Genomic DNA, 17,977 nt, shown 5'->3' on the forward strand with positions numbered 1-17,977 from the left:
ACTTATCAACTACTACCTTTCCCCATTTAATTTTCCAATTTATTTGTAGACTAAATTCTCCATGATTATCCTGGAACCTTTCTGACAAGACCTGCTTATCTCTTCTTTTCTTATTTTTCCTGAAATTAAGAGGAAAGGTTGAGGGAGCTTTTCTCTTTGGAGCGGAGGAGGATGAGAGTCGACTTAAGGGGGATAGACAGAGTGGACTTACAGATACTATTTCATCAGGTGGATGTAGCTGTTCCAAGGTGGCATAACTATAAGGTTCAGGGTGGGAGATATAGGAGGGATGTTCGAGGTAGGTTCTTTACTCAGAGAGTGGTTAGGGTGTGGAATGGACTGCCTGCTGTGAGAGTGGAGTCGGGCACTTTAGAAAATTTCAAGCGGTCATTGGATAGGCACATGGAGCACACCAGAATGACAGGGGGTGGGATAGCTTGATCTTGGTTTCGGACAATGCTCGGTACAACATCGAGGGCCGAAGGGGCTGTTCTGCGCTGTACTGTTCTATGTTATAGTTACAATTAGGGTGCGTGCACACGACTCACGCATGCTACTTCTTGTTGTTATAATTTCCCATCTGAAATCAAAATGTATCTAAATCCTGGTTGATTGATTTTCTGACATCTCTCTTTCTACTGTTTGAATTGAGTCATTAATTATCTCCTGGTCTACATGTTCAAATGTTCTTGCCCTTCCTAAATTGGAGGGCTTTCATTTCTCTATTTCTAACAGTGAGACAAAAGCTATCGTATTCACCCCCTAAACAAACTCCTGTCCCAAACGACTGGCCTCACTCGTCTACAGTTAACATGGAATGTATATTATATACAGTCCCAGCACTGAGCACATCATCCACATTGCACATCGCTGCACTGAGGCAATATGTGTAGAGCTAAGAAATAGGAAGGATGCAGTAACATTGTTGGGACTTTGCTACAGGCCTCCCAAAAGCGAGCGTGAAGTAGAGGTACAAATATGTAGACAGGTTATCGAAAATTGTAGGAGCAATAGGGTGGTCGTGATGGGAGATTTTAACTACCCCAACATTGAATGGGATTCATGGAGTTTTGGAAGTGGAGACGGAGCAGAATTTGTAAGGAACATCCAGGAGAGTTTTTTGAGAGCAGTATGTAAATAGTCCAACTTGGGAAGCGGCCATACTGGACCTGGTATTGGAGAATGATCCCGGCCAGGTAGTTGAAGTTTCAGTCGGTGATTACTTTGGGAATAGCGATCACAATTCCGTAAGTTTTAGAATACTCATGGACAAAGTCGAGAGTGGTCCTAAAGGAAGAGTGCTATATTTGGGAAAGGCCAAGTCTAACAAAATTCGGCTTTAGATAGGGAATGTCGATTGGGAGCAGCTGTTTAAGGGTAAATCCACATTTGAAATGTGGGATTCTTTTAAGGAAAGTTTGATTAGAGTGCAGGACAGACATGTCCCTGTGAAAATGAGGGATAGAAATGGCAAGATTAGGGAACCATGGATGACGGGTGGAATTGTGAGACTAGCTAAGGTAGAAAAGAAAGCATACATAAGATCTTGGCGACTTAAAACTGATGAAGCTTTGGAGGAATATCGGGAAAGTAGGACAAATCTCAAACCCGCAATAAAGAGGGCTAAAAGGGGTCATGAAATATCTTTGGCTAACAGGGTTGAGGAAAATCCCAAAGCCTTTTATTTGTTTCTAGGGAGCAGGGGGGGAACTAGAGAAAGGATTGGCCCACTCAAAGACAAAATAGGGAATTTATGCGTGGAGTCAGAGGAAATGGGTGAGATTCTTAATGAGTACTTTGCATCGGTATTCACCAAGGAGAGGGACATGATGGATGTTGAGGCTTGGGATGGATGTTTAAATACTCGAGGTCAAGTCGGCATAAGGAAGGGGGAGGTTTTGGGTATTCTAAAAGGCATTAAGGTGGACAAGTCCCCAGGTTTGGATGGGATCTATCCCAGGTTACTGAGGGAAGCGAGGGACGAAATAGCTGGGGCCTTCACAGATATCTTTGCAGCATCCTTGAGCACGGGTGAGGTCCCAGAGGACTGGAGAATTGCTAATGTTGTCCCTTTGTTTAAGAAGGGTAGCAGGGATAATCCTGGGAATTATAGACCTGTGAGCTTAACGTCAGTGACAGGCCAACTGTTGGAGAAGATACTGAGGGATAGGATCTATTCACATTTGGAAGAAAATAGACTTATCAGTGATAGGCAGCATGGTTTTGTGCAGGGACAGTCATGTCTTACAAACCCAATAGAATTTTTTGAGGAAGTGACAAAGTTAATTGATGAGGGAATGGCTGTAGATGTAAGGTGTTTGATAAAGTTTCCCATGGCAGGTTGATGGAAAAAGTGAAATTGTATGGGGTTCAGGGTGTACTAGCTCGATGGATAAAGAACAGGCAGGGCAACAGGAGACAGAGAGTAATGGTGGAAGGGAGTGTCTCAAAATGGAGAAAGGTGACTAGTGGTGTTCCACAGGGATCCGTGCTCGGACAATTGTTATTTGTGATATACATAAATGATCTGGACGAAGGTATAGGTGGTCTGTTTAGCAAGTTTGCAGATGATACTAAGATTGGTGGAGTTGCAGATAGCGAGGAGAACTGTCAGAGAATACAGCAGATATAGATAGATTGGAGAATTGGGCAGAGAAATGACAGATGGAGTTCAATCCAGGCAAATGCGAGGTGATGCATTTTGGAAGATCTAATTCAAGAGCGGACTATACGGTCAATGGAAGAGTCCTGGAGAAAATTGATGTATAGAGAGATCTGGGCGTTCAGGTCCATTGTACCCTGAAGGTGGCAGCGCAGGTCGATAGAGTGGTCAAGAAGGCAGACAGCATGCTTGCCTTCATCAGATGGGGTATTGAGTACAAGAGCCGGCACGTCATGTTACAGTTGTATAAGGCTTTGGTTAGGCCACATTTGGAATACTGCGTGCAGTTCTGGTCGCCACAATACCAGAAGGATGTGGATGCTTTAGAGAGGTTGCAGAGGAGGTTCACCAGGTTGTTGCCTGGTATGGAGGGTGCTAGCTATGAAGAAAGGTTAAGTAGATTAGGATTGTTTTCGTTGGAAAGACAGAGGTTGAGGGGGGACCAGATTGAGGTCGACAAAATTATGAGAGGTATGGACAGGGTGAATAGCAACAAGCTTTTTCCAAGAGTGGGGGTGACAATTACAAGGGGTCACGATTTCAAGGTGAGAGGGGGTAAGTTTAAGGGAGATGTGCGTGGAAAGTTGTTTACGCAGAGGGTGGTGGGTGCCTGGAACGATAGCATCATTTAAGATGCATCTAGACAGATTTATGAACGGGCGGGGAACAGAGGGAAGTAGACCCTTGGAAAATAGAAGACAGGTTTACATAAAGGATCTTAATCGGCGCAGGCTGGGAGGGCCGAAGGGCCTTTTCCTGTGCTGTAATTTTCTTTGTTCTTTGTTCATATTTAGCACAGACTCCACACTTTATTCAATGCATCCACTGGACAGAATCTCTGCACTGAAGTAACTCATCGCATTGAATACAACCTCCAAACTAATCTTTTGTGTGCAGGTATGATGATGTGTGAATCATTCCATATTATTTTTTGCATTAAACTGTTCAGTTCAGGCATGGTCTGCTAAAGAAACAGAGTGTTCAAATAGCAATTATTAAGATGAGAAAATTGCACGTTGCAGTGTCTTTTCCAAATAGGTGGGCAATGAGATCCTAGCTCGTGTTCTAGGGCTATTTATTAATGCAAGTTTGTTGCAGTGTGTTCACGTCTATCGGACAGGATGTCAGGAGGTTACTGGACTGTTCCATGTTACAGGAACATTTCCAACAAAGCCAAAAGGTTCTGCGTCACTAGAGACTCGGAGCAGCCGTTGTGCAAATGCAGCAAGACTTGAACAATAATCTTGTTTTGTCTGATCAGTGGCAAATAGCATTATAGCCGCACAACTGGCTGACTTGCCCATCCCAATCAAGAGAGAATCTAACCATTCCCACTTCATATTTGATTGCAATGAGATTAGTCACCCACACAGTATCAATATCCTTGGCGTAGTAATCAAACTAAAGAACATAGAACATAGAAAATACAGCACAGAACAGGCCCTTCGGCCCACGATGTTGTGCCGAACCTTTGTCCTAGATTAATCATAGATTATCATTGAATTTACAGTGCAGAAGGAGGCCATTCGGCCCTTTGAGCCTGCACCGGCTCTTGGAAAGAGCACCCTACCCAAACTCAACACCTCCACCCAACACCAAGTAAATTTTCCAAAAGGGGCTGGTTTAGCACACTGGTCTAAATAGCTGGCTTTTAAAGCAGGTCAGCAGCATGGGTTCAAGTCCTGTACCAGCCTCCCTGAACAGGCGCCAGAATGTGGCGACTAGGGGCTTTTCACAGTAATTTCATTTGAAACCTACTTGTATATGGGGCTGTTTAGCACAGGGCTAAATCACTGGCTTTGAAAGCAGACCAAGGCAGGCCAGCAGCATTGTTCAATTCCCGTAACAGCCTCCCCGAACAGGCGCCGGAATGTGGCGACTAGGGGCTTGTCACAGTAACTTAATTTGAAGCCTACTTGTGACAATAAGCGATTTTCATTTCATTTCATTTCAAGTAAATATTGTGGCTGCAGAAGGCCATCAGTGGCAAGTAGCTCATCTCACAGAAACACAGAAATGATGAGCAGGAGTAGATCATTCGGGCCTTTGAGCCTGTTCCGCCATGGAGCATGGCTGACCCTGGATTTTAATCTTTAAACAAATCTCTTCATTGATTATGTTCAGTGACTTTGCTTCCACGGCCTTCTGTGGTAGAACAGTCCACAGGTTTTCTCCCATTTGAGCAAAGATATTTTTCCTCAGCTCAGTCCTAATTGGTCAACCCTGCATTCTGTGTCTCCCGGCTTTAGATTTTCCAACCAGGAAATAAACAATCTCCCTGCATTTATCTGTCCAGCCCTGTTAGAATTGTATACAAGTCAATCAGATTACAGTGAATACATGTTGAGTCAAACTAATACTTCCTCTTTTGGAAGTTCCACAAACCCCGGTATCAGCCTACTGAACCCCTACTGTCATCCTTATGGCACATATATCCTTTCTTAGGTTAGCAGACCAAAACTGCGTGCAATATTCCAGGTGTGGTTTCACCCAGGAGGTGTATCACTGCAATAATGCATCCCTACTTCTGAACTCAAATCATCATGCAACGAAGGACAACATACTATTTGCCATCCTAATTGATTGTTACACCTCCCTATCCACCTTCACTGACAAGGTGTATAAGACTGCCAGATCCCTGGGCAGCATGGTGGCACAGTTGCTTCACAGCTCCAGGGTCCCAGGTTCGATTCCCAGCTGAGGACACTGTCTGTGCGCAGTCTGTACTTTCTCCCCGTGTCTGAGTGGGTTTCCTCCGGGTGCTCCGGTTTCCGACCACATTCCAAAGATGTGCAGGTGAGGTGGATTGGCCATGCTAAATTGTCCTTAGTGTCCAAAAGGTTGGGTGGGGTTACGGGGATGGGGTGGAGGCGTGGGCTTGGGAAGGAAGGAATCGCTGAACGTAAAATTCTCAGGAGAGGAGAGAACGGAATCTGATAACAGTGGGAAAGAGTGCTAAAATACTGCATCATAAGCTGAGTAAAGTAGATGGCAAGGTTCCAAAAATGAACTGAATTGGGGAACAACAGAATGGATTGTTACAACAATCGGTTATAATCCGAAAAGCTTTGATTAGAATGTTAAAACAATGGGTCAGAATCCAAGAAACAAAGGTTGGAATGTTGCAACAATGAGCAAGGATTTTTCCTGGGCACTTCAGTGCCTTTCTAGGTACATGCATGACTATCAATGGTTGATCGGATATACACACTCCAGGTTATTCAAGCATGTTAATAACCCATCCTCACTATGATTGGTGTCCCTGGTAAGTCTTTAGAACTGAGTGATTGACATGTCTAATTATAATATACTGGAGTGAGGGGCAGGATTGGCAGCTCAACATACTGGGATATAAAATCTTCAGGCAAGACAGACGATGGTGTAGAAAAGGAGGATACATTGCACTATTAGTTAAGGAGGCAGTTACTGCATTAAGGAGTGATGATCTTGTTGCTAACTTTTGGTTGGCTCTTAAATCGTAATTTGCTCTGTTTGTTTAACCTTCGCTCGAGAATCACCAGGTATCTTTATGATAGCGCCATGAGGTTCAAGTTCAAGTAATGATCAATAACTCAACACACCAATTGGTAAGATTCAAATCAAAACACATTTATTATCCACAGTAAATCACTACTCGTGCATAAACCCTACTTTCTAGGCTATTCCTATCACTAAAAAGCCTATACTTAGCTTCGGACTGGCCCACCAGATCAGGGGAACAAATGTCCTTTCGTTCAGGTCCTGAGTCTGCAGGATTCAAAAGCTGGTATGGACTGGTAGCTAGGAGCGCCTATCTCGTAGCGAGCGTTGACTTGAGACTTATTTGGTTGGCGGCAGCTGAGACAGGTCACTCTCACGGGTTGATTCAAGTTCCTGAGTGACCCTGCCAAAGAAGGCCGATTGGTACTTGGGGTTTTTACTTTATAGTCCCCAGGGGCATCCCGCCCTTCGGGGCAGACCCCGTACCTGGTTCCAAGTGATTGGACTGCGTTCCGATCACTTGGATTGATTTCTCCAATACTGGAGCTGTTCCCTGATCGTTGGGCAGTCCCTAAATGTCCGCTGGCCTTCCTTTGTCTTGGCTCCTGCAGGCGCCGAGGAGTCTGGCTTGGATTTATTCACCTCAACTGTTGCCATTGTGCCCTGGAATCGCTCATTACTGTGCAGATGGCTGCTGGTTTCAGTGCTGTCTGGTTCCTTACAGGTTTCAATACACATGATTTCTGTATTTGCTAGTCTTTGCCTGTGTTATCTGAATTTCCCTTCAGCCTTTGTGGTTCTCCATTTTAAGTTGGGAAGTGGCCAACCCAGGTGGCTACACACCCTCCTTGTGATCCTAACTACGTTGTCTTCATTCCCTGACCCAGCGAGCACTGTTCTATGGCCTCTACACTGACCATAACTATGCAAGAAAAATTTTAACTAACAATTTCTAAGTGGCGCTATGTCAAAACAGGAACATGCATTACAAAATTTAAAAAACGGTACCTCTAACTGTCCTCAATAAACTACACTCACTCAAACATTCAATCATTCTAACTTCCTAAACAATACAAAATAAAAGCAGCATTTACATTTTTCCTGGCTTGGCAGTCAAGCACAGGGGTGTACAATATTTCCATTTCTTTATTTACCGAAGAACGCAAACGAATGTCCTTTATTATAGATCGACGGTTCGGGGTCCTGGGTATAACATGGGGGATCTTATTCTGTTTACCGGGGTGCAAGTGCGGAAGGCTCTCCTTCTCCATTTCCTCATGCGGATAGTCTGCACGATGCTGCAGAGTATCGCCAACACTAATAGGGATTCGACTACGTAGGAAAGGGAATACCACGTTATGAGCTTATCACACCATGATGGTGTGGTGTTGCCTGTTACTGGGCTCGGGGTGCTATGGGGAAGTGAATCATTAACGGCTGGAGGGGGGAGGGGGTTGGGGTCAGGGGGTTCGCGTTCGCGCGCAACCGAATACAAATTGCAATAATGAAAAACATGGATGCCGTCTTCATTGTTGACTTAGTCTTTCTCTTCTCTTCTCTTCTCTTCCTTTCCATTTTGTCTCTTTTGTTGGAGCTTCTGGGATTCTGTGGGATCAAGCATAGTTTCTGTTACTATCTTGGTTAATATCTCGTGCGTTAGTATGCCTGTCCTTCAGTACCAATTCTCCCTTTACAATGTGCCACCGTGTGTGACTCCTTCATTTAAAAAAACATTTTTTTTAAACGAATATTCAGGACAAGACACACTTAAAAATCCTGAAACAGTGCGAGCCGTCTCGCAGGCTGCGCAATTTACCATCCAAATGTTTGCGGATGTAAATAGCATAGGGATAGCAACCTAAGGGTTGCCGGAAAACAAAACAAAACTTTTTGAACCAAAAGTGCCGAAATGAGGTGCGTATGGGCTGCGACGGGTAAGAATTGGATGGAATCCCCAGGTAGGACGGCGACCAATGCCGTGTGTGCTCTACCCGAGCGTAGCTGACCAGAGGGGGGGTCCTCAGGCAGGGCGGGGACCAATGCCGTTTCTCCACTGCCTGAGCAACCGGAAAGAACGGGCAAGAAATGTAGTCATTGTGGGGGGGTTGCCGTATTGGTTCTACCTTCGAACCAGAAGAGCAGTTATAAACGGGGGTCTGGCAAGCTCTGTGGTTTCGGCCGATGAGTGTGCTGGCAAGCTCTCAAAGGTTTCTGCAGACAAATAAGGCGTGGAGCCATGGGAAAAAAAAATTCCGATCTTACAAACAACATTTAACACTAACAGTAACAAACAACATGAAACAACAAGCTGCAGGTTCCATCAGAAAGGACACTGTTTTCTCCCAAGCGGTTCCTTTTTAAAACATCATCTGGACACCTCCGTTATCAGTTGCGAACAGGGCCGCAAAGGGGTTCTCGTTTTGGGAGTCAGGCTCAAAGTCGTCATCTTCTCCCAGATGCCATACTTTTGAATGTATAAGGGCTGATAGGGCTGCATGGTGCGATTTAGGGTCCATCTCGTCGTTCCGGACGAGCCTGTATGAGTTGACGCGGTGCCAAAAGGTGGTGTCAAGTTCTGTGGGGCGGAATCGTCATTGTAGGGTGGTGGTGTTTGGTGGAGTTTGTTGAAGAACGTGATGAGGAAGGGATCACTCGAATCGTGGTCAGATTCGCTGGGTGTGGGCCCTTTTGCCTGGGGATAGCAGGGAGGCGTGCTGTGGCTATTGTCTGAGTCACAGTCGCTGTCGCTGCTGCTGCTGTCTGTGGGCGTTCCGGGGCAGAGTTTAGAGGTCGGGGATGGAGTCGAGGGCGAGTCCGTGGATGTGGTGGGCGTGTTGGGGGAGGGTAGGCTGATACGTTGGCTGTGAACGGGGCGTGGTCTGCTGCGTTGACCATGACGTGGTGTGCGTGTTTGGACTGTGGGCCATCTGCCTTAAGCTGGTTAAGATGGAACCACGCAGTCTTTCCATTGGGTACTTCATTTTATAGACGGAGGGGCTTACTTTGTCCTCAATGGAGTATGGACCTGAATATTTAGGTGACAGGAATGTGCTGGGGTTATAAATTGAGAGCATGACCTGCTGTCCTACCTCAAACTCAGTCGCATGCACTGTCTTGTCAAAAGAGGCCTTGCTCTGTTTCTTCCGTGTGCTTAATCTTACTGCGGCTGCTAGCTGAGCCGTTCTTACATTCGCAACTAGTTGTTTTACTGCGTTCTCGTGTGTGAGGGCCGTCACTTCGGGGCTCGTCAAGTCCAATCCTAAAAGAAATTCTGTGCCTTTCATAGGGCGTCCGGTCATGAGAGTGTGTGGGGTGTAGCCTGTGGAAGTTGAGACACTATTTCTCAAAAACATCAACGCAAAAGTTAGGACTGAGTCCCAATTGGTGTTGTTTTGTTGGACCATTTTTCTGAGGGATCATTTTGGGTCCGATTCATGCGCTCCACGATATCACTTGACTGGGGTGGTATGCGATGTGGAATTTTGGGGTAATGCCAAATATCGTGAGCATGTTCTTCATGACACGTCCCGTAAAATGGGAACATTGGTCGAATTCAATGCTGCGGGGGAGTCCCCATCTCGTAAAGATGTGGTGGGTCAGGATCTTGGCTGTGGTCTTTGCCGTGTTCGTTCTGGATGGGAATGCCTCTACCCATTTCGTAAAAGTGTCTATGATGACTAATACGTATTTGTAACCATTCCTGCAAGGAGGCAATGGTCCTATAAAATCGATCTGGAGGTTAGTCCAGGGGCTGTTAACGAGGCGCGTGTGACTAAGCTGAGCCTTCTTGGCATATCTGTCCGGATTGTTCTGGGCACAGAAAAGGCAATTCTGCACATAGTGCGTTACGTCTTCTTTTAAACTTGGCCACCAACAGAGCTGCCTGAGGTGGGCTGTAGTGGGATCAATTCCCTGAAGTCCATGACTGTCATGGAACAAACAAATGAGCTCATTCCTGTCCTGTTCAGGAACCACATAAAGGGTGTCTTTTGACACCACACCGTCATGTGTGGCCAGTGCATTTTTAAATCGATCATCGGGGGCTGGAAAGTGTCCTTTCAACATCTCCCTGAGATTGTTATCCTGCTTCTGGGCCTGCACTAAATCCTGAAAATTAATCTGCGAGACCTGAGCTGCATTCACTGGTGCGCTTTCGAGGGGTGTCCAAAAATATCCGTGCCTGGCACCTGCTTTTGCCAGTGCGTCGGCCTGTACATTTCCAGGAGGGGAGGAACGGTGGTGACTTTGAACTTTAACGATTCCGAATGTCCTGTTCTGTGCTTTTTCTAAAATGTGCCGGAGCAATGGGGCTGAAGAGAGGGGTTTTCCGTCTGCGGAAACAAATCCTCTTGCTTTCCACATGGGTAGGAATTATGTAAGGCTGTTGCAGACATAGAGGCTGCCTGAGTATATGTCTGCTGGGCTGGGGAAGGAATCTGGGTGATCCACAATGTACGCAATGGCTGCTAGTTCTGCCGCCTGCACGCCTAAGTGGCCTGGTAGCTTTAGTGATATTTCTTCTAGAGCGCATCTCTGCGTGTCCTCGACATATGTGCCACATCCTGTAATGTGCTTCCCTTCTAATATAGTGGAAGAACCATCTGAAATGCATATATTCTTAAAGGTTCGCACGTGTCTGTGGGCTGGGGGCTCTCGGGTGAAGTACCTTTCTTTCTGGCGGGTGTTATCGCAATCAAGGGGCCTGTGTTGCAGTGCAGTGCGATGATTTCACATTCATGGGGGTGCCTGGGTACTGAAGGTTATCGACTGAGAAAGTGTGGGTCTTGGTCCTTTTAACAGTGATGTCCCGTCCCTGCAAAAGAAGGGTCCATCTAGCTGCTCTAATTAGACTAACTGGACCATCCTTGAGTCGTCCATCAAGTAAAAGTTGGGTGGGTGTGTGTTCTGTGAGGATTGTGATGGGGTTTATTCCGGTTATGTAAGAAAAATACTGAACTGCGAGCAGGTGCCTTTCACAGGCCGAAAATCCTGCTCCACAGGATCCAAAAGTCTGGAGGCGTAAACCACGGGTCTTAACTGTTCGTGCCGTTCCTGGAGGAGCACGGCCGAAAGGGTGTGGTCTGTGCTAGCTATCTCTATAGCGCAAGGGGAAAGCGGGTCTGGAACTTGTAGTGCGGGGGCTGCAATGAGGGCTCTTTTCAAAGCATCCACAGCATCCGTATGCTGTGGAAGCCATTCCCAAGGGGCTCCTTTCTTTTCCGAGAGGGGTGCTGCCTTGCTGGCGAAACCGTCAATGTGGTTTCGGCAGTAGCCAACCAGTCCTAGAAACAACCGGACGGCTGAAACATTCTGGGGAAGGGGCAATTTGGCAATCAAGTCAATTTTTTTGTGCTCGATCTTGCGTTTACCGTGCGTGATAATTGTACCCATATATATCACTTTGTTTTCCAAAATCTGGGCCTTTTTGGGGTTTACTTTACAACCAATTTTCTGTAGGTGTTCCAGGAGTTCGGCCAGAAGCTCGTTGTGCTCTGCCTTGGTGTCTGTCTGCAGTAATAGGTCATCCACATACTGGACCAGACATTCGGGGCGGAACATTGCGATAATCCATTAGCCAGCTGTCGGTGGAAAATGGAGGGGGAGTTGTGGAATCCTTGTGGAAGACATGTCCACGTGTACTGCTGACCTTTAAAAGAGAAGGCAAATTTGTATTGGCACGCTTTTGCCAATGGAATGGACCAGAATCCGTTACTGATGTCCCAAACCGTAAAGTATTGTGAGTTGAGTCCCTGTTTGAGCATGGTCTCGGGACTTGTGGCTATCGTGGGGGCTGCTGCGGGGGTGACTTTGTTGAGTTCCCGGTAATCGATGGTCAGTCGCCATGATCCATCGGGCTTTCTCACTGGCTTAATCAGGGCCTTATTAGTAGGGGCTATTGATCGAAGTACGCCCTGCTCTAATAAGCTGTCGATCACTTTTGAGATTTCTCCCTCTGCCTCTTGGGGACATCCCTATTGCTTTTGGGGTCTAGGGTCAGGTCCTGTGATTTGAACGGAACCAGTCATCCGGCCACAGTCGTCTTTGTGGGTCGCGAATGCTGTCCTGTGCTTCTGCAGAACGGTCCTAACCTGTTGTCTGTGCAAATTGTGGTTGGATCAAACCAAAATTCACGGACTGCGCTAATCTTGTTGGCGTATTCGCCTATTGTGAGCATTGCGGGGGCTCTTGTGGATTTTGCCATTCTCCAGACACACTGGTTTACTGGATCAAAGGACAAGTTGTGGGAGTTCATAAAGTCAATTCCCAAAATGTGTTCTGCTGTGTGGGGCAGGTCGACTAAGACGATGGGGTGCTTGGTGGTGATGTTGCCGATTTGAATGGGTACAGGGGCTGTGATGTGTCCCTGCTGTGAGTGGCCTGTAAAGCCGCTGAGGGTAATGGTGGCTGTACTGGGCCACGTGTCTTTCTGGAATATGGTGCAGGAATTGATTGTGGTGCAGGACCCTCCTGTGTCCCAGAGAAATTCGATGGGCTGCCCCCGTATCGTTGCTGCAACTACTGGTCAGCCGGACCTATACCAAAGGGTGTCGCAGACCCAACTGGGGGAGCCCGAACACCGTCAGTCTGTTCCGTTCAGGTCCGTCTGGTCTGAACGGGTGCTCACACTCTGTATGGGCTCTGTCCTATTCTTATTCATAGTGCCTGCCTGCTGGGCTCTCTGTGGCTTTCCTGGGGCATTGCATTCTCGTGCAAAGTGTCCTAACTGTCCACAGTTGTAACACTCCTGTGGCTTTTGTGGGAGGATGTTCCTGCCTTCGTTCACCCACGTGGCGTTCTGGTGCGTTTTCATTGCTTGGATGTCTGCTTCTGCCTGCTGTTCCTCGGGTTTCCTAACTGCAGGTTTGTTTTGAACAGACTGCTCCCAGGTGCGGGACATTCTTTTTAAAACCCATTTCTCATTGTGGGCTTCCTCTGAGGGGTCATAATTCGTACAGGCTTTTTGTCCTGCCTCTGTGGCATGGGAGATAAGGGTGCGGGCCCATTAGCCCATACTGTCTTGGGACAAATGGGCACGTTCTAAATTTCCAAAAACTGCCGTGAAATGAATCCACAGGCGTCCAGCAAACGCTGTGGGGTGTTCTGTCTTTTTCTGCCTGCACTTATTCAGGCCTTCTACGGGGTCACCTCTGTTGTAGCCGGTCACGTCTAGGATCGCTGCGTGCATCTCTGCTAGGGTGCCTCCTCCTACATTCTGTGGGTCGGGAAGGGCTGCTACGACCGAAGGATCTAAGCTCAAAACTGTGAGCTTCACGTGCTCACGCTCGTCCAGGCCGTACATGGTCGCCTACTGCTTTACTCTAGCAAAGAAGTGGTGGGGGTCTGAGGTGGGGAGGAATGGTGTGATTTTCTCGCACCCGTCCCGTAATTGGGTCACGGTTAAGGGGGTGGTGTACAGGAATTCCGTGTCTCCTTCCGATGTGACTGTGCGGTGGGTGGTTACTGGATTCATTGGTGCCTGAATTATCTGCTCTGTGGGGGGTTGGGGCACTTTTCTCTTCTGGGGTTTTCCTTGCGCACATGTTCCCTAACATATCTATGTGCAGTCTCATTTAATTCTTCGAAATCCGGGCCGTCTTCTGTATCTAACTGGGATCCAAAGGTGCTCTGGAACCCATTCTGAATTGAAAGTAAAGATTGTAGTTCTGCAATCTGCTTCCGGCACTTATGCGTGATCTAGTGAGCTTTGTCTGTGCTCTGTGGTGGTAGTATGGAGTGCTCATAATGCTGCTTTCAGGTCGCTACACTGCCTTTGCAATGCCTCTACCTGTTTCTCTGTTTCTTCCTTACCAGGACTGCATGTTGCGTGTCCTGATAGGCCTTTTCATACTGTGTCTGGAAGCTGCTTAGGTGCGCCAGACAAGACTGGTGTGCCCACTTGGCATCATCCACCTCTCCGTACTTTGCTGCTAACTTCCTTCTTAATTCTAGGTTCTCTTTCTCTATCTCAACAGATCGACGTTACTCATTCGATGTGTCTCCTCTCTCTCTTTACGGAGCATCCGAACGATCTCCTCTGTGCCTCGCAATTGTGCCAAACAGGACACGATTACCATCGGCTTGCGAGCTTTTCCCACGCTTTCCTTATGGATTTCGCTCAGGTTCTCCCACCAAGTATGTCCAAGAGTCCCGGGACATGTTTCCTCATTTTCACAGAATTTGCTCCAAAGGGGCCATCCTTTCCCTTTGAGGTACTTTCTGATTTCCTCTTCCCAAACATGACACTGTCCTACTCTACTGCTGGTCGTTGCGACCACGAATTTTTCGGGGTTCATGAGGCTTTGCATTGCCTGCATTGCCATCTTTCCTCTCTAAATACTTCTCTTAAAATTTGGAACAAGAGGTATTAAGGCAGTTTTGTTGCAACAAAAATCAATCAGTGTTACCTTATAGCCCTGTTAGTAACGCATGCATTCACACACTTCCGAATTATGAGGATTGATCAGAACTACTTGAACACTTGTGGTTTTTCTGTTAACAATTGGATTTCTAATTCAAATTTTTCGGTTCTCCCGGAGTGGAGCGGAGTCCCGAGCCACTTCTCGATCGGGTCCCATCAGGATGTCGCCAGTAATATGTTGCTAACTTTTGGTTGGCTCTTAAATAGTAATTTGCTCTGTTTGTTTAACCTTCGCTCTAGAGTCGCCGGGTATCTTTATGATACAGCCACGAGGTTCAAGTTCAAGGAATTATCAATAACTCAACACATCAATTAGTAAGATTCAAATCAAAACACATTTATTATACACAATAAATCACTACTCATGCATAAACTCTACTTTCTAGGCTATTCCTATCACTAAAAGGCCTATACGTAGCTTCGGACTGGCCCACCAGGTCAGGGAACAAATGGCCTTTCATTCAGGTCCTGAGTCTGCAGGATTCAAAAGACGGCATCGACTGGTAGCTAGGTGCGCCTATCTCGTAGCCAGCGTTGACTTGAGACTTACTTGGTTGGCGGCAGCTTAGACAGGTCACTCTCACGGGTTGATTCAAGTTGCTGAGTGACCCTGCCAAAGAAGGCCGATTTGAACTTGGGGGTTTTACTTTATAGTCCGCAGGGGCCTCCTGCCCTTTGGGGCGGACCCCGTACCTGGTCCCAAGTGATTGGACTGCATTCCGATCACTTGGATCGATTTCTCTAATACTGGAGTTCCCTGATCGTTGGGCGGTCCCTTAATGTCCGTTGGCCTTCCTTTGTCTTGGCTCCTGCTGGCGCCGAGGAGTCTGGCTTGGCTTTATTCACCTCAACTGTTGCCATTGTGCCCTGGAATTGCTCATTACTATGCAGATGGCTGCTGGTTTCAGTGCTGCCTGGTTCCTTACAGGTTCCTTACAATACACATGATTTCTGTATTTGCTCGTCACTTGGATCGATTTTTCCAATACTGGAGTTCCCTGATCGTTGGGCGGTCCCTTAATGTCCGTTGGCCTTCCTTTGTCTTGGCTCCTGCTGGCACCAAGGAGTCTGGCTTGGCTTTATTCACCTTAACTGTTGCCATTGTGTCTTGGAATCGCTCATTACTATGCAGATGGCTGCTGGTTTCCGTGCTGCCCTGTTGTTTTGCAGGTTCCAATATACATGATTTCTGTATTTGCTCGTCTTTGCCTGTGTTGGCTGAATTTCCCTTCAGCTTTTGCGGTTCTCCATTTTAAGTCGGGAAGTGGCCAACTCAAATTAAGCTTTTTGGGTAGAGTTTCTGATTAAAAAGTGGACAGCTACGTTGCTAGGTATTTATTAGCGACCCATCGATAGTCAGCAGGAAATTGAGAAGCAAATGTGATTTCAATATGCGGAAGGATGTAAAAATATATGAGGATAATTATATTAAGTGATTTCAACTTTCCCAAAATTAATTGGGACAACCATCATGTTAAGGGCTGAGATGGAGTTGAGTTCTTAAAATTTATACAGGAGAACCTTTTAGCTCAATATGTAGAGGATCCAGAGCAGCACGGTGGCGCAATGGCTTAGCCCTGTTGCCTTACGGAGCCGAGGTCCCAGGTTCGATCCCGGCTCTGGGTCACCTTGAACCTGTGCCCCCTTGTAATTTATAATTGCACCCTTGGAGAAGCCTCTGACTATCCGCCCTGTCTGTGTACCATCTCATAATTGTGTAGACCTCTTTCAGGCATACCCTCAGCTTCCGTCTTTCCAGTGAACACATTCCTAGTTTAATCAATCGCTCCTCATAGCCAGCACCCTCAAGACCAGGCAACATCCTGGTGAACCTTCTTTGTACTCTCTTCAAAGCTTCCACATCCTTCTGATAATGTGATGACCAGAACTGCACGCAATACTCCAAATGCGGCCTAACCAAGGTTTTATAGCTGCAACATGATTTCCAAACTCCTGTACTCAATGCCCTGGCTGATGAATGCAAGCATGCCAAATGCATTCTTAATCACCTTGGCCACCTGTGTTACCACTTTTAGGGAACTGTGGATCTGCACGCCCAGATCCCTCTATATGTTAATATTTACAGTATAATTCATACCTAGATTTGATCCTCCAAAATGTATCACCTCGCATTTGTCCGGATTAAACTCCATCTGCCATTTATGAGCCCACGTCTCCAATCTATCTATATTCTGTTGTATCGTCTGACAATCCTTGGTACTATGAGCAACTCCGCCAAGCTGTGTGTCATCCAGTAAGGATGGTAAAATGCTACACATAATTCTGGGTAATGAAGCCGGACAGCCGGTTGATGAGTTGGTGGAGGAGTATTTTAGTGATAGCAACCACAAAGCGCTTAAATTTAAACTTGTTATGGACAAAGAAGTAGACTAGCTGCAAAAAAAGGTTTTGGATTGTGGGAGAGTAGAATTTAACAAAATACGGTAGGATATGGCCAAGATAGACTGGATTTGAATTTATGGGACATTGGCAGTGTTGTGTTGGGTGTTCTGGATCCGTGGAACACATGCAGGTCACCAACACTTGAAATAGTGCAACACTATTTTATTGAATCATTAACTGTTTAACATACTCTGACTGTGTTAATACGATACTAGCTTCAACTAAAGATCTTTGCCTTGTCCTAACCAGCCGATGCACTCAGCACATGGAGAATCTCTGTGTTGCAGGCTGTGAGCTCTGTCCTCCTAACTAGCTGCAACTTGAATGAGTGGGAACTCTGATGCCCGCTGTCTTTTTAGTGCGTGTGATCTAACTGGTGATTGGCTGCGGTGTTGTGTGTGTTGATTGGTCCCACTGTATGTCCATCAATGTGTGTCTGCACCATGATATACTGGTGCATATTATGACATCCCCCTTTTATAAAAAAATGTACCTGTGTGGCAATAAATAGTGTATGGTGAGAATGTCCCTGACTACGTGTGTGTGAAATATTTACAGGACTATGTACATGAGAATTAAGCTATTTACATGGGAAGGTACCTGGTGCAGAAAAACAGTATGTCACGAGAATAACGAGGTGAACACTATATACAAACCATATAAACGATTAAATGGAAGAACAGAACAAATCAGAAAGTCCATAAGTCCACAAAGTTCACAAATTAAGTATCTGAGGTGGGCGACGAATTCTGGTTGACCACCTCAAGGGTGGGTCGGGAGCCGCTGGCCGAGGAGCGGGCTGGACTGCATCAGAGTGAGGAGGATGCAGAGTGACCGGGATCTCTGCATAGTCCATCGCAGGGTCAGCAGGAGAGCGAGGCGACAGTGGAGGATCACGTAGCGAGCGCGGAACGAGACGAAGGGCACATCGATTGCGGCGCAGAATGGAGCCATACGGTAGACGAACCAGGAACGAGCGGGGGGCCGCCTGCCAAAGGACCACAGCGGTTGCA

At 46.7% G+C, this 17,977-nt stretch overlaps 1 long non-coding RNA gene across 3 annotated transcripts in view; it reads left to right on the top strand.

Annotated features, from left to right (window-relative positions):
* LOC140395896 (uncharacterized) overlaps positions 1-17,977 on the top strand; it is a 34,794-nt gene that overhangs the window by 9,820 nt on the left and 6,997 nt on the right. For 2 of the 3 annotated variants that reach the window (XR_011936371.1, XR_011936373.1), the window contains exons 2-3: positions 3,457-3,559; positions 9,429-9,499. This is a non-coding gene — a long non-coding RNA (uncharacterized lncRNA). Of the gene's footprint in view, positions 1-3,456; positions 3,560-9,428; positions 9,500-17,977 lie in introns of those variants that run through there. The other variant, XR_011936372.1, reaches the window with a different exon arrangement.

The sequence above is a fragment of the Scyliorhinus torazame genome, chromosome 19, assembly GCF_047496885.1.
Source record: "Scyliorhinus torazame isolate Kashiwa2021f chromosome 19, sScyTor2.1, whole genome shotgun sequence".
Lineage (NCBI taxonomy): Eukaryota > Metazoa > Chordata > Chondrichthyes > Carcharhiniformes > Scyliorhinidae > Scyliorhinus > Scyliorhinus torazame.